At 31.6% G+C, this 14104-nt stretch overlaps 1 protein-coding gene across 4 annotated transcripts in view; it reads right to left on the bottom strand.

The window, feature by feature from the left end:
- The window catches only part of LOC127735133 (leucine zipper putative tumor suppressor 2 homolog), a 46875-nt gene that overhangs the window by 17507 nt on the left and 15264 nt on the right, over nucleotides 1-14104 (bottom strand). Inside the window, exon 1 of one of the 4 annotated variants that reach the window (XM_052245218.1) lies at nucleotides 10098-10227. The exons of 2 other annotated variants lie outside the window; for them this stretch is intronic. The gene's annotated coding sequence lies outside the window, so the exon portion shown is untranslated. Of the gene's footprint in view, nucleotides 1-4330; nucleotides 4352-10097; nucleotides 10228-14104 lie in introns of those variants that run through there. One more of the 4 variants, XM_052245219.1, reaches the window with a different exon arrangement.

Raw genomic sequence — 14104 nt, 5'->3', positions numbered from 1 at the left:
TATAGTGATGTAATTCTATCTACTGACAAGGGTAGTTCATAATAAACATAAGATCAAGGCCTGCTGTTAATATGAATAAATAAAAGATATGACACCTTTCCAAAAATCTACCCCCCTGAGTTTTCATTTTAATTCAGACTCCTGTCTCAAATTTAAAACTTTAATATGCTAGATAAAGTATGACATCTACTGATATTCATATTTGTTGGAACAATACTTGTACCTGTGTATCTCAACATAGTAATCTTCTTTTTTTTTTAAACAAGATAAATTTACAAACACAATAAGCATACTATATATTAAAGTTTCTCTAATTCTTCGTCAATTTATCCCTTTCTGCACCCATTGTATAAAAAAAATTTAATCAACGTGTGGATGTTTGATCTCAGTTCTTCATTGGTTAAAATCCGATTATGACGTCAAATTTTCTTGCTTTCCTCTGAATTTCCTATTGTGACTGCATGAAAAAAGGCGACCATGCCTGATGATGTCACATAGAAAGAACACATCTTTTTGCAGATCATTCGAAAAGAAGGAATAAGTTTGCCTGCATATTGTTTGAAAATCATTAGGAGAAACAGATTCCACCACTAAATCTCGTGTAATACGATATTTATCCACTCTCGACAGTTAAATTTTAAATATTTAAAATGCTCGGCGAGCCTCGCGTTTTTAATTTGTTAAATTTAACTGTCTCGAGTGGATAAATATCGTATTACACTCGATGCAGTGGTAGAATCTATATATATACACACAGTAAAAAAGTTGAAAAAAATTTAAATGTCAATAACATGGTTAAAGAACATTGAATTCATAGTTTAAATTTAAAATAAATGTAACACTTTACACATATTGATATATAGTGTAACATGCATAAAAGGTATTAAATTCAAAACAACAATATTATCATAAATGGTCTTTTTCAAAAGATTCTTTATCTTTATTTTTCAAAATTATGGAAAATAAAGAGAATTGCTTGATTTTTCTGTTTAATTTCAAAGAAACTTGAATTTTTGGTTTTTCAATAAAATGTTTTTTAATTTTCCATATTAAGCGTATGATAAGAAAATGTATCGAGTTGTTTGACAAAGTTTTAAACCATAGCCTGGGAAAAGCCAAAAAGGTTATAAAATATTATGGTATTAAAACTAGAAAACGTGAGAGGAGAACAAAACGTTGGAGGAGAACATCTGTATCATAGAATGAAACTTTTCCCTGTGATATATATCAGATGGACTTTTACCTAAATATTCCATTCATGTATATTTTGCACAACCTCAGCCAAACCTAACATTCATGATTACATTTATTTCTGATAAAAGAAAACTTCACCACCCTTTCAACCTTCATTTACATATATTTATAATATATGTATCAAAATAAATATGTATAGGGGGCAGACAGTGTCAACAATTACTTCCATAAAAAGTCTACTGAAAGATATTTTTATTAAGAAATCTATACCAGTAGTTCGGTATGTACACATTAATATTATTCTTAACATGCAATGGTCTATTTACAAGGAGTTACCAAAAATTAAAAGAAAATAAAAAGTTGTAATTCTATCACAAAATTACACTATGGAACAAGTTATGTATGGCTTTAATACTAAGTATACCTGAACAACCCCATATTAAACATATTCATATTCAATTTTCAACTGACACTTTTATTACTTAAGAGCTTGCAAAGATTAGTTAATTTAAGTATAAATCTATCAATTAATAAATTCCAAGCTGTCCACATACCATTGAAAGCATAACAGTGTAGTATGTTGTCAAAATTCAGGTTTTTGCTTTATGTTGTTAAAATACCACAAATTTTTGGATTTCAGACTGTTACTTTTGTACTAAGTTGACTGGTAAAGTCTGTTGAAAGATAATTTATAATAACAATTTCTGAGTCAGTAAACAAACTGTATGTGGAATCATTTATTTTCCCGTATTGAGGAAAACAAAGCCTATAGAAAATTTGTAATTCATTGAACATCTAAATTCATGGTTGACATGTACCCAGGAAATCCACGAAAAAATGGTATCCCTCAAATAACAAGCATTCTGAGAGTATTGCATGGCAATACATAGTCCCCTACCAGTTAAAAATTCATTGTACTGGAACAAAATGCAAATTTGATCTATAACTTGTCTTGTGTAAACTATATAACAAATATCAAGTCAATATCTTCAAGCATGACGAAAAAAAGTGCGGAAAACTGATTATTTAAGTGAATTTTCTAAGTCCAAGGACCATAACTCTGCACAAAATCATCAGACCGGAACAAAATTCGAACTTGATCTGTAACTTGTCATGATAAAATAATATACAAAATATCAAATCAATATCTTCATGAACGAAGAAAAAATGTGTGGAAAACTGATTTTCCGGACTGACGGATGGACAGACAGACAGACAGACAGACAGAGTGCAAACCTAAAGTCCCATTCCACTTCGTTGGTGACTAATAGTGAATCCACAGTATCTGATAAAATGACCATCATAAAAAGGTCGAGTCGAGACAATGGAATTAAAAAAATGTTGATTATTTGATGGTGAAATTCCAGCATTAAATATTGCATGCATATTCAAATGGCCCTAAAACATACATATAACAGCTTTAATAGTTCTTACACAATCTGCATCAAAAGTTCTGCTGTGCAAGAAGGACAAGAAGAGAATTAGATTTATTTTCTTATGCAGATGGCAGTTAATCTTTATACCAAGATTTCATGTTTAATAATTTCAATTTCGAAATTCTGGATCTAGTGTTTGTTTCTGAAATAAAATCAATTGGCAGTATTCTGGTGAAATTGTTAACTTTTGTGGCAAGTGTACACAGAACTGACAGCTTGTCTATAACTAAGCATAAAATCCTGACAAGCTAATGAAGAAGTAGTAGGAATTCTGCCAACATATTTCTACTTCATGTTGAGAAGATGAAACAATTTCTATTACAGAGATCACACAACAATCATTGATTACAATAATGCAAGAATTCCTGTCTATTTTCTGAAAAATTGCTTCATGTTTCATATAGTCTCTGCTCAAATGTACCATTGAAGTTAAATGAAATTCAGATGTTGTATCTGCTTGTATCTAATGGAAAAAGTGGGGGGGGGGGGGGGAGGGGGTATGGAGATATTTATGTACACAATATAATATTCCTAAAATGTACATGGAAATGAAAATAGATCAAAAGATCAGGCTTTTATTATTGCCATTCATTTTGAAAGTTGAAGAAAGGTTTGAATTCAATAATGAACTTAAAAATAAATTGAGAGATGACCCTTTACAGCAAGACCAAGAAAATCCATGGCAGTTTGACATAAGCCATACCCTCTAATTTTTCATCATGTTATAGAGGGAACTTATGCAGGAGTATCAATTTAATGTAGAAATAACTGGTAAAGTATTCCTTCCAATAATGTTATTTGTTGCTTGAGAGCACAATATTAGGGAAAACCACAACAAATATAATAGAACAATCACAAGTCACAATCAAGATCTTTGTATTTGTTATGAAATAGGTTATGACCTTTATATGATTTTTTTGTTGTTGTAAACTTGTCAAGTTTTGATATGCATTTCCTTCCTTTCACAATTTATCTAGAATCTTGTCATATGAGAAAAAGTTAATAGTCAAGAAGAAATAAATTACTCATTTTGTTCAAAAAGTAAAATCAAATTTTGCAGTTTGATATGATCTCCTGGGGAAAAAAATGTGCAAACAATCAGACTGTCTTTGCACTTTTAGCAAAATACACTTAGTTGTGTAGGGTTCTAACTGTTTATAAGAACAAGATTTTCATGTGTTTGTTGAAGTTTCACATGACTACTGTACATTTACTAAAACTTGAGCTTGCCATTTTGATTGGTGAAAATTTTTGGGGTTAATCACCATTACCTTAATTCAGTGATCCAATGACAATCTATGTAAAAAAATAAGCAAAAAGATATCAAAGGAGCAAACACAATCATAAGCTGAAGTACAACAAACACTATGGTCAAAAGAAAAAAGACAAAAAATAATCCCAAAACCACTACAGGGAAGATTGAGCTACACTACATGCTACAAAAAAGGGGTCAACTCAGTTTCTCAAGAAGAATAACTAGTGTATAGAGTGCATTTTGCCATTCTTTGAAAGTAACCCAATGTAGGATTTGAGCGTATCATAATTTGCAATTTGTGCAAGTACCCAAATGCAGGATATGAGGGTACCATACTTTGTGTGCCATTCTTTTCAAGTACCCAGTAACCAAATGCAGGATTTGAGTGTACCATACTGTCACGCATTAAAGTAATATGTAACATAGATCTACACCAGCTACTTACACTAATGAACGGCCATGGCCCGTACTAAACGTACTGTACTAAACGTGTATGCTAGTAAACCATTATGATAATGATTGTCATGTCATACTAATGTTCCTGAATCAAACATGTGAAAAAAGTCTATCAATTTAACATCTTAAAACATAAAACAATATAAAAGTATGTATGAATAATTCATGTGTATCATTATGCCTGAGGAAGTCTTGATTGAGCAGTTAACAAACCTCAAAAGAGATCTATCAGTTAAGACAACAAAATGACAAGTTATTATACATATTTTACACTTATTATCTTTCAATTTTTCTCTCATGATGTCTAAACTTAAATTTCTTTGATGATCTTTAAATAAATGCCTATTTTCATTTCCAATCTGCATAATTGTCCACATTAAAGACAAAAATGGAAGGATATATTTTTTAAAAGTCATATATCTGACAAACTTGCCTTTCAATCATTTTCAAATGATGTTTTAAAGAAATCTTTGAAAATAAATCAAAATCTAACAATCTAACTATAGTATTAAATTCACTTACCAATGATCAAATTATTCAAACAATCCTAGTATTTTGGTCATATTCATGAGATCATTTCATAAAATAAGAAACTTAACGCATTATGTCACCAATTTAATAAAAATGATCTGACAGAATCACAAAGAACCTGGCGTTAAACTGAGATGACTATCTCCATGTCAAAAGCCTAGTACCACAAAGAAACACAGGGACCTAAGATGGCCGAGATAATTAGGTTTTGACCCTGGTAGCCCTCTTCAATAGGCTACAATAGCTAGAGGTCAAATCCAATCCGCAACTGATACAAGCTGAATATTGATTGATTTGCGATAGATTTCAATGCAGTCTAATAAGAACAAACTTCTTTTCTGCCATAAAATTGGGTATTAAAGATCATTTTCCCTTATATATGCTCCAATTATTTACATCAAGCTGATTGTGATGAAAAAGGTGTTTTGGACTCATTGTAATGCAATCTGGTTCAAGCTAATTAAAGAAAGACCATTAAGGTAATAAAAAGTATTAGAAAATTATTGGTCCATGATCTGTTTTTTATCTGTGAAAATGATTTTCCTGTATTAAAATTTTTTCTCCCTACACATTATCTAAATACTCTCTTACATGTGGGTCTTCACATCTATGATTTTTTTAAATAAAAAACCAACAGATTTGCTTAAGATACAGAATAATGGTTAAATGGTTTCCACCTTTAAACAGGTATTTACCCTTGGTGTCTATCGTTCCCTCAAGAAAATCTTATTAATTTTACCATTGCACTTTAGAAAGGTGGAGGTTCTGTTTGGTCGTCTGGCCCTTAATTTAGAAAATTCATATGACTTTCAAGTGTCAGGTGCTTTTTGGCAATCCCTTTAGCTAATAGTTTGAAAACTCCAGAATAAAGTGCAATACTTCAGTATGGTGTCAATTGTGTAACCATCTTGTGATATCTTACGTCAATGTTTCATTCTCACGACTTGTCTCTTGTTTTAACAATTATTAATTACATGGATGTAGCAATGCCTTTCATGGGCCCTTGATTAGTAAATGAAAAAAATCTCCCTCTCTATAAACAATCTTTTTCTTAAATTCAGAAGTGAAGTTTAAACTTTTTTATTATTGGTTGTTAAAAAGACCTTGCAGTTCTGACTAGAAATTTCTATACACTGCTTGACTTAGATGGCAGATTTATTAAACAATTTTCTTTCCTTTTAAGATGGTTTGCATTTCCTTCAATTTTCATAACACTGCTATGTATGTTTGCATTTCATTCAATTTTCATAACACTGCTTTGTATGCTGATACATTTACAATGTTCTCTTAACATTATATGTTATAAAAATAAAGCTGGCTCTGTAATATATATTCCTCTCTCCTTGAAATGGAGCAATCTGGATAAAAGTTTAGCACCACTCAATTTTGACATATATGGAAGTTGATTGTGCAGCCTCAACAACAGATGGTGACAGATTTTATGTTTGAAAGAAAACCACAAAAATTGTGGTCATTTAAAAAATGACCTTTTTTAATGGCCACAGATGCTATTATGATATTGACATTGCAATTCACTTTCATTTCCCCTTGAAATCCATATCGCGCCAATCGAATTTATCAAACTGCGAAATGAATACAAAAGTTGCAATGTAGTAATGAAATGAACATGATATTCTAATTAAGTTTTCTGAGAGTGGAATATTTGAGATGCAAGAACTGACAGCAGTACTGCACTCTGGTTCTAATTCCAGGGAAAGTTGGCATACAAATACAATCAATAAAACAGCCATATCGTTCAAGTCAATTGATCAACATTCGTTTTCAAATAAGAAAATAGCTGTAAAGTTATGAGTAACTACTACTTTGTAGCACTCCTGTAGCCACGGAAATCAATATAGGCTAATGTTTCTACATACAAATTGGGGGAAAACAACGATAGATTTCCCAAGAGATATTCCCATCAAAACATATGATTACAGGTTTCCCTAGAGATGCTCCATCACAAGATATCATAACAGTACATCAGTGTTTTATCTTTGTGTTATCTCACCAACATTCCTACTCACACTTATACTACCTTGGCACCTTTTTTACACATATTTTCAGGTAAAACAAGGGTGAACTTGTGCAGGTATACATTTACAAGGAAGATGGAGTTTCACAGTAACATAAAACTTTTATTCCAGATTTTGAACTCAACCTTTCAGTAACTGTGTATTCATTATTATTCATTTGGTACAAATTTTAGTGGATTTTGAGGGTATAGATGAACCCCTTATTTACATAATCTACGAAGGATAAATTTCTAATTGGACTGATTGTATGCAAACTTTGGCAAAACCTTGAAATCAAGTATCAACAAAAAATATAATCCAGGAAATTGGTACCCATGAAAATACATAAATCCACAGTTATCACTGTTTATTTAGGCGTTACTTTTAAGTGGTAACATTCCAAAAGGGTTTCATTTTTTGTCAATTTTGTGATTAAGATAAAACCAAGAAAAAGTCTCCTAGCCAAATTTAACCTTTAAGAAATATCAAAACGAGGTAAAACAAACATGAAATAAATGGAGAATGTGTCCCCATGGACACAGATGATGCCCCCGCTTGCATACAATATTATAAAGGGACATAACACAAGAACAATAAAAGGGACGCTACCCAAATTTGTACTTGATCTGAGTTTTGTGGTAATAAGTATTGTGTAAAGGTTTCATAATGTTTGGTTGGGGCAAACTTAAGTTAGAGAACAGAAACTAAAAATTTTTCAATTTTTCAATTTATAAAGGAGCACAACTCGATAATGAATAAAGTGACGCCACCAAAATTCAACTTGATCTGTGTTTTGTGGTAAAAAGCATTGTGTATAAGTTTCATAACATTTGGTTGAGGCAACTTAAGTTAGAGAACGGAAAATAAAAATTTTGCAATTTTTCGATTTATAAAGGGGCATAACTCGATAATGATTAAAGTGACGCCACCAAAATTCAACTTGATCTGTGTTTTGTGGTAAAAAGCATTGTGTATAAGTTTCATCACATTTGGTTGAGGCAAGTCTTAAGTTAGAGAACAAAAACTAAACATTTTGCATTTTTTTCCATTTATAAAGGGCATAACTCGAGAATGGTTAAAGTGACGCCACCAAAATTCAAACTTGATCTGTATTTTGTGGTAATAAGCATTGTGTATAAGTTTCATAACATTTGGTTTGAGGCAAACTTAAGTTAGAGAACAGAAACTAAAAATTTTGTAATTTTTCCATTTATAAAGGGGCATAACTCTAGAACGATTAAAGTGACGCCACCAAAATTCAAACTTAATCTGTGCTTTGTGGTAATAAGCATTGTGTATAAGTTTCATAACATGTGGTTGAGGCAAACTTAAGTTAGAGAACAGAAACTAAAAATTTTGTAATTTTTCCATTTATAAAGGGGCATTACTCTAGAACGATTAAAGTGACGCCACCAAAATTCAAATTTAATCTGTGTTTTGTGGTAATAAGCATTGTGTATAAGTTTCATAACATTTTGTTGAGGGAAACTTAAGTTAGAGAAAGGAAACTAAAAATTTTGTAATGTTTCCATTTATAAAGGGGCATAACTCTAGAACAGATAGAGTGACACTACCAAAATTCAAACTTGATCTGTATTTTGTGGTAATAAGCATTGTGTAAGTTACATAACATTTGGTTGAGGCAAACTCAAGTTAGAGAACGGAAACCAATTTTGGGACGTATGGATGTGCGTACAGACGGACAAGGGTAACACTTAATGCCCCCTCCGCTTCGGCGGGGGCATAAAGAATAAAACTTTGAGAACAAATTTTGACACAGATATTGCAAAATTTATACTCTACAGATATATAATCCTTTATTATAGTATTCAAAGACCTTTCAGTAGAAGTAAATGAAGTTTATGCATCATCTAGGAGTAGATTATAACAAACCTTTTGGCTTATTAATTCAAGAACAGGACTATTGACCTTAAATCTTAGCTGGACATTCAAATGGCAGTGTAGTAATATTTCAAATCATGCACTATTTCTGACCATGGCTGAGTAAGAGTTGAAACTATAAAGTTTTTAAGCCAGTAAGCAAGTAAGTTTCACTAGGTTAAAATATGGACCAAGGCAATATGTCTATTGTTTAACATCAAATTTACTTCAGAAAACAATTTCTTTTTCCAACTTTTAAGAATGACAGTTCTGAGTTGCCAAATGAACAGGGCCAATAAAATGAACAGGGTACATAATCTCTGTTATTGTTTTCAATGTTTCAATATATCATGGTGATTATATTGAAGAAACTGATTAGGGAAAAGGTTTCAATAGACCTATACAGTACTATAACCAGAAAAAGATCAACTGTTCTCCTTAAAATCCTAACGTTGCTTTTCAGTTTTTCAAGTTTTTTATAATAATTCTTGACACAAAACTATGCAAACTTTGCAAAATTTTGTAATCAATATGTGACCTTATAGGATACTGTAAATATAATAATTATTAATTTGATGTATTTTTTCAAGTAATTTTTTTCTTTTGAAAAATGTCCATTAAATGGATTTTAGCCATCATCTGAAGTAAAATTATCGACAACTTCATATTTCATTACTATAATTCACATTTGATTGAAAATTGAATCATAAAATGTCGTGACAGCTGAAACTATAATTCTGACTCAAATTCCATGATTATGTTTCATTTGGTATTATCCATGACCAAGCCAGATGAGACAATCAACTAAATAAATAATTCTTAAATCAATCTTTTCAAATGGGAAGTCCATGTTTTGGGGGCATATATCTCTTTAAGAGAATGAAGTTTCCCTGAACATTTAAATAATATGATAATAGATCAGTCTTGTGAATAGCCATTCACAGCTGCTTTCCAGACATTGTCTTATTCTAGATTTGATGTTTGAACATCAATATACAATGTTTTGTACTATTCCCCATTTCCATTGCACTGTACACCCCTACCCCATTCACCCTTGGATGTATCCAGAAACTTAGAAAGGGGGATGTTATTCTAGAAAATTAAATATATACAACCGAGCGGAGCGAGCCTAAAGGTTTTCGGACAATTTCATGCCAAAAAATTGTATTTCTAAAAAATTCTTTTAATCAAAGGGGGCTGTACACCCTCTAAGTCCCAATGAATCTGCCTCTGGCCTTGTAAGAATAAAGATACATATATTACTAGCAATATCACTATTTAAATGTTTTATGATATATATGAACTTAATGAAAACTGTACCATACTGACCAATATAATATCCTTCCAGACATTCTTTTGATAGGTATGAAAGCCAATTTTCGAACTGCCAAAATTAAGTCCTTTTCTACAAAAAGCCTTTCTATTTTTGACAAAGATAAATGAATACAAGACATTTCCGCTGATATAATTCACCTGCACAATAAATTTTTACCTGAGATATATTTAAAACCAATGAAATGAACATCCCCTCACATTACTAAGCTTTAAAATAAATGTTGAGATTTTAATCTTGACAGTTTTCATTGTGATCCACTTCTGATATTGTAAGAAATAAAGTTACAAAGCTTATCCAGGTAGACATAAGGATAGTCAAAGATCATCTTTCAAATGTGAGGGTCATGACCTAACTTTTGTGCAGCATCAACATTACCGTGGCTACAATGTCATTTATAAAAACTTATTTCCGATATGACCAAATGGTAAAGTTGTTTAAGATGACCTTTATTTATAGTAAAACAAGAATTGATAAGTTTCTTGGGACCACAATTATTTAAATGTGACATAATATATTTTACATTCATACATTTATTTTATTTATCTAAACTTCTTGTGAACTGATAATCTTATTTCAAATTTACTAAGTGGTTAATTTTGTACAAAATATCTATAACTAAAGTTTCATCTAAAATCCTTTCCTTATTCCTCTCATTGGAATAAAAAAATTAGGAGGACTAATGTAAAAAATAAAAATAAATGGTATGGTTGAGTCTCCACTCAAGACCAAATGATGTAGGAGGTTGGCAACTATAGGTTAGGGTACAGCCTTCAACAATGAGCAATAACCACACCTCATAGCAAGCTATAAAAGGCCCCAGAAATGACAAATGAAGAACAATTCAAATGAGAAAAAGTTTTATGAAAAGTGTCGTACTCTGTCCCAACGAAGTCAGGAACCTTGTCAGTGGTTGATTTAGTTTTATTTTAGTTGTTTTGCACTAAAAATTTAAGAATGAGTATTGAAGACAGATCTTTGATAAACTGTATAATTTATACTGTCTGTTGACCTCTTGATGTATGTTTTGTGTTGTTGGGTTGTTGTCTTATTGGTGTATACATGTGTTCAACACATCTCCTTTGTTCACATCTAAAAAATGTTGGATTGAGTTGGGGGGGGGGGGGGGGGGGGGTGGCTAAGTAGTAAAAGATCATGACTCTTTGTAATGGTGGATTGACAAGAGATTAGAGTTCATATGTAAAAAACAAACAAGTCCCTTTCCCTGAATCTGTCTCTGTCAAGGACATGTTAGGGTTATTTCTTATTAATCATTTAATTGTAAAAATGGGCACCAAAGGACTATTATTAATTTACTGGTAGGTTGTATATTTTAACAAAGATCACTAACATTTGACATATGAAACAGGTGGGATACAGTCAGGGCACACCTGGCACAAGCCCCCCACCCCCCCCCCCCCCCCCCCCCCCTTCCTTAAAACAGGAAAAAATGTAATTTATGAGTAACATGGCGGGCCAAAAATTACAGCCAATCAATTATTATGTCAAATTATGGTCCTCTAACTCCTAATTGTCAATAGCACCCCTCCATCCATCAAATCCTGGATCCGTGCCTGTGAGCATTCTATTTCAACATCTTAACCACAATGTACATGACTTAGTCAGTAATATGGTGGATTATACATGTTCATTTTGTACAAATTTATGTACGGAAGAACCCATACATTTAAACCCATCATTGGTATTCAGTCGATACCCTCACTTTTGAATGAAGTATATAGATGGTATCTTACCAGGTACACAGTGCGATGTGTAATTCTCTTGTTATACAAAAATTCAGTTCAACTTTCTGCAATTGAGATTATGTCATCCTTCCACTTACATGAGTAATATTGATGAGAAATCGAACAATTCTCAATACAGCAACCTTGAGTAAAGATTTTCATTGTCATTAAATCATTTTGCAGAGAAAATGAATTTTCACGTTTTTATATATCCTAATAGAAGCTAGTTTATCCAATACATAATTAAATAGATTGGGACTATTATGATTCCATGGCCATGTACTTTTTTCTAAAATGTGAATAATACTGTAGATTAATTGATCTTTTAAGGTACATGTACCAATTTTAGTGGATTGAGGAAAAATGTATTTTCTTGAATATTTGATTTCATCGCTTTGCAAATCAGAATGAAAGCCTATAGAAAATTAGTACTTCATTGAATATTCAAATTCGTGGTCAATTATTATCCACGAAATTCACAAAAATTGGTATCCTATGAAAAATTATGAATCGACAGTAACAAAAGGCCAACAAGAAAAATGGAGATTGAAACAATAATTTTTTAGTTTTGAAAATTGTTGTAAATAGCATTTAGTACAAACACTTCTTAAAAAGGTGCTTTCTAGCTTTTATCCTGTGTATCTGTATTAAAAAAATATAATGTCATCATGAGATCATCACATAATCCAAGCAGTATACAACTGTTCCACCAAGGAATTTTCTTCCTTATCCAAATCCAGTATTATTTTTTTTAGCAAATTCATAAAACCGAAAGGTCAATCAAGGATTTGGGTCAATATAAAAAATAAAACAGAACCTTCTACACTTTGACAATCAGAAGGGGTACTGTTAACAAATAGTGAAAATTCAAAAAATTAGGAATATATATTTCACTGTCATTGATATAAAAAGTAGGCCACCTTTTTTCAAAATTCTGGATCCTCCACTAATATCTACTTATCTAACTCTACCAGAAAATCTACAGGTCAAAAAGGCCTATAGATTGAACTAAATTTCAAAAGAATATTGAATATTATAATGGTAAATGTTCCACCCCCCTCAAGTGCTTTCCACTTGAAAATGTTCTTTAAATTAGGCATGATAAGATTCAATTCGATGAAAACCAGAGTAAAAAATTTAAAATCAAAATCAAACTTTTGGTATGAGAGACTCATTAAATGGTTTCACACCTGAGGTAAAAGAAAATTAACTGATGATTCACAGCCTTTCAAAATATTAAAGCATATATAACTTTTCATCATATACATTGACAACAATTTTTCACTTATGAATTTCAATTACTTGCGTAAATACACAAAAGGGTCATAACATTAAAATGATTGCTTAGTATTGGTTAAAATGTGAACATTCATGTATTCCAGTTGAATTATCTTAGGGGCAAAATGTCACTTTATTTGGCTGCGTGATCAAACAGAAAGTGACATCTACTACACAACTTTATGTATACTCGTGCCAAGATCTGTGTTTATAAATGCCATTATTTTATACCATGACAATTAGTTAAAAATTATTCAACGAAGTTCAGCTTGAGTTGAAGTCTTTACATACCATACATATGATTTGTTTCTAATGTATATCCCATCTTTTCCAAGAACTTACCTTTTATATTTTTATCTTGGTAGAATATGCTGTCACATACAGATATACAGAGCCTGTCACAATAGCTGCTTCAGTTCTTCTTAAGTTGTAGATTGGACCCCAAAATAGACAGACAGTTTTGAGTTCTTCGTTTTTCAATTTTTAATCATTGTCTTAGACCTATCAAACCAATATCTTTCATTATTCTATCTGTGTACCATTTAACTGAAATTCCTTTAAAGTTGGTTTTCTAAAATTTTGTTTTTGCATGGAAAAAGTATCTTGACACTTAATTATGAGGGGCCTGATGGGTAATTTCGTTCTTCGTGATCGACGCATTTTTGCTATCGTGATCTGTTTTTCTACAGATTTATTTTTTTTTTATATTTTCGTGATCCGTGATCATGGAAATTTATTTTCTGTGAATCGTGATGGACAAAAAAATCAACTCGTGAATCGTGATGAGAACCCCCCCCCCCCCCCCCTCATCAGGCTCCTCAATTATTCATCTAACTGGGTTTCTGTCTATTGGTATTCAAAGCTTTTAGATATGTTGGCATGTTGGCTTACAAAGTAACTGTCTGCAGGAAGACATGTCACCCCACCCAAGCACTGTATTCTAACTAAAAGTATGATCTGGTATTATGCTATTTATTAAT

Source organism: Mytilus californianus, unplaced genomic scaffold, assembly GCF_021869535.1.
Source record: "Mytilus californianus isolate M0D057914Y unplaced genomic scaffold, xbMytCali1.0.p SCAF_3, whole genome shotgun sequence".
NCBI lineage: Eukaryota > Metazoa > Mollusca > Bivalvia > Mytilida > Mytilidae > Mytilus > Mytilus californianus.
This window is presented reverse-complemented; position numbering and strand designations above follow the sequence as displayed.